General features: G+C 32.4%; 1 long non-coding RNA gene across 2 annotated transcripts; it reads left to right on the top strand.

The window, feature by feature from the left end:
• LOC145013275 (uncharacterized) lies at nucleotides 1–2141 on the top strand. Of its 2 annotated transcripts, none has more exons than XR_013664903.1 (2): nucleotides 1–1043; nucleotides 1903–2141. It is a non-coding gene; the product is annotated as an uncharacterized LOC145013275 (long non-coding RNA). The 2 variants fall into 2 exon arrangements; XR_013664904.1 differs by having other exon boundaries at nucleotides 1–1569.
• Nucleotides 2142–3150: the final 1009 nt, after the last annotated feature.

Below are 3150 nucleotides of genomic sequence, written 5' to 3'. Positions count from 1 at the left end.
CATTGATGGATTTTTTTATGGTTTGAGATAGTGGTTTCAAAGTGTTATGATACCCACTTCCAGTGCGTGTTTAAGTGTTTTCCTCAACCACTTATGCTCTATTCGTGTCATGCTCTCTTCGACCTACGTAGAAGACACCGATTTCTCTATTGAACCTTCCCGGTCCTTGAATCCTCCGATCCAAGGCACAATTGATCGTATCCGTCCAGGGTTAACCAATTCTTTGCCTCAAAGTGTCAAATATCTCGATAGCTCTTCCTTCTTTTTTTTTTCTTCCTTCTCCGTTGTTCTAGTTCTTCTCTAATTAACTATGTAGATGAGGTTTCCGATAGGGCATGCTTGTGGTCACAATTGGGCAATGAAAAGAAGTGAGGTCGTAGACACCTTCTCGCCATCGTCGTCACTGACAACTGTGCTTACAAGAAAAGGTTTTATCATCTCCGGTTTCATGTTTACTTCAATTGCAGTAATCGATTGGTCGGAAGTGAAATCGGTAATTTTGGGAGTAATTAGGTATTAGCCAATTTTCGCCCTCCAATTATGCAGTTCTCTGTCTACACTAAAAAAAGGTCCCCATTCCTTGAATTATGGATCGATTTGCCGGTTTCTACTTCTCCTCTTACCTCTGCAGTCGTCATGTAGGAATTTTAGAAATCATGTATCAACCAAATAATGCCCCTAAGCTCTAATGTATTTGTAAGAAGTGACAATTTCACATGCTCAATCGACAATTTTTTCCCATGTGATTCTTGATTTTTTTTTCTCCACATATGTATTTCATTGATTTCTTTTATTCCTTTTTTGGCCTTAGGTTTATATTTATTAGCCAATTTTCGCCCCTCCGGTTATGCAGTTCTCTGTCTACACTAAAAAAAATCCCCGTTCATTAAATTATCGATCAATTTGTCGGCTTCTACTTTTCCTCTCACCTCTGTGGTCGTCATGTAGGAATTGATCATATATCAACCAAATAATGCCCCTAAGATTTGATGTATTTGTAAGAAGTGACAACTGCACATGCTCAATCGACAACTTTTTTCCAGGTGATTCTTAATTTTGTTCTCCATCTAGCTATTTCGTTGATTTCTTTTATTTCTTTTTGGCCTTTGGTTTATATTTGGTGTTACAGATGAAGCGAATGACATGATTAATAATTTTTGAAAGGTCTATCTTAAGTATCATATGTAAGTACTCACAATTTGTTGACTTAGTTAACTATGCCTAACAGGTGTTTGGTTAAATGTTTGAGATGGATCATGATACCATGGAATTGTTCACCCTCCACTCTTTTGTGTGTCATCATTTATCATCAATTGTAGAAAACTTTATGAAAATTGTGTCTAACTATAAACATAATTTTGGCAAATTTATATGCTTATATATATATTTGAATGTTACTTCCCCATTTCCAAATTGATCGAACAAATTTGTTTTTGACATTGCAGTTGTATATTAATTTGTTTTTGACAATAACTTATATGGATAATAATTATATCTTTGATACCATAAACCGGATATGTAGAAAAGAATTGGGAGGTTTTCAGACACCTATCTCTGGAAATTTTGATGGTAATTTCATTAACCCCTGTCTTCTTTCTATGGTATTGTAATTGTATATGATTGTACCATTCACATATTTTCTTACTTGCATAGGTATAGTATGTTGTTGTTACACATGCCTAGGGTTTATTGATTTTGTTAAAAAATAGTTTAGTTGTGTTTTGTGTCAGCAATACTACTTCTTTGGCCGACTTATTTTCTACATTAAGGTATAATGAACTTTTACCATTCTATATATAAAGACCGAGAATAAATTTATAAAAGCTTGATTATGAATCTTAACCTCATATTATTATTATTATTATTATTATTATTATTTATTTATTTTTATTTTTTTTGCAGTTGATATGGTGGTAGTAAATTCTCCATTGAGCATCACTTCTTGCCATCTTGCATGGTTGAATTAGTTTGTCTTTTCTTATTCATCCGTTTTATTCATGTTCTAATTCATAGTAGAATGTAGAGTATGAGTATGTATATTATTAATCGTGAGATGATTTTCTTTTTTCCTACAATTCTACGGTGTATTTGTATGAACTGATTATTGTTTATCCAAGTTTTTGATAGAAGTGATTTCATTCTGAAGTGAGTTAGAGTCTTTATGATTTCTGCAATTTGTTCCGTTGACGACATAATTTACTGTTTTACAATAATATAGATGTTATCACCTGAAACCATGTTGGCCCCTTTAAAGCCAACCTCATCAGAAACCAACATCTACAAAGGGTAATTTCTTGCAACATTATTGTGATGTTTAAAATATTTAACCAATTATTTCGATTGGTAACAGCAACTTTGAAGGCATACATGAGTTAGGCTTATATGTATCATCATCATCTTCAAGATCATATGTAATTCATTTAATTAATTGCTACATGTTATATCTTTAAGTCACCTGCAATGCGTGACAAAACTAATATCCATACACATAACAACTTTTTTGCAATTCTTCCTTATAGCTTTAATGCAAGAAATGACATAGACAATAGACGGTCAATAAATGAAGACTCTTTTCACCAAAATGCCCATTTATGAGGTCCTTTTTTTTATTTACTTCAATAGCTTCAGGTATTTAAGATGCATCTATTAATATTAAGTGCTTAATCATTTAAGCTCTTGAAGTTAAACCATAAATATTCATTCAAATAACATTAAAAACACACGCTGCAATTTCAGGATGACTTTCACTTTGCAGTACCTTGACAACTCCAATATTGATAGTTCGCTAATTAAAAACTTATTCATTAATTTATGATTAATTTGACTTTTATTCTGATGTTGCCACTATTTTTTTATCTCTTAGCTTGCTGTCACAGCATATGATTCCATGATTCTTACTACATCGGGTTCAGGTTATCAGGTCTACACTTGGAGCAACATAATTTTAAGCACCCAATGGTTTCTATAGATGCTAAATTAATTTAATATTGTATTAAAACAAACGATACTTTTATATTTTGAGATTTAACACAAATTTAACTCATCAAATTACTTTGGCATACTTTTTTATTAGTAAGAATGCTTATTCGACTGTTATATGGTATCTTGATTTTCAGTGGGATAACCCACACGTAGCTCCAGCTGACATTG

Source organism: Lactuca saligna, chromosome 8 (assembly GCF_052625555.1).
Source record: "Lactuca saligna cultivar CGN05327 chromosome 8, ASM5262555v1, whole genome shotgun sequence".
NCBI lineage: Eukaryota > Viridiplantae > Streptophyta > Magnoliopsida > Asterales > Asteraceae > Lactuca > Lactuca saligna.
The sequence above is the reverse complement of the archived record's forward strand: the minus strand, read 5'-3'. Positions and strand labels throughout refer to the sequence as shown.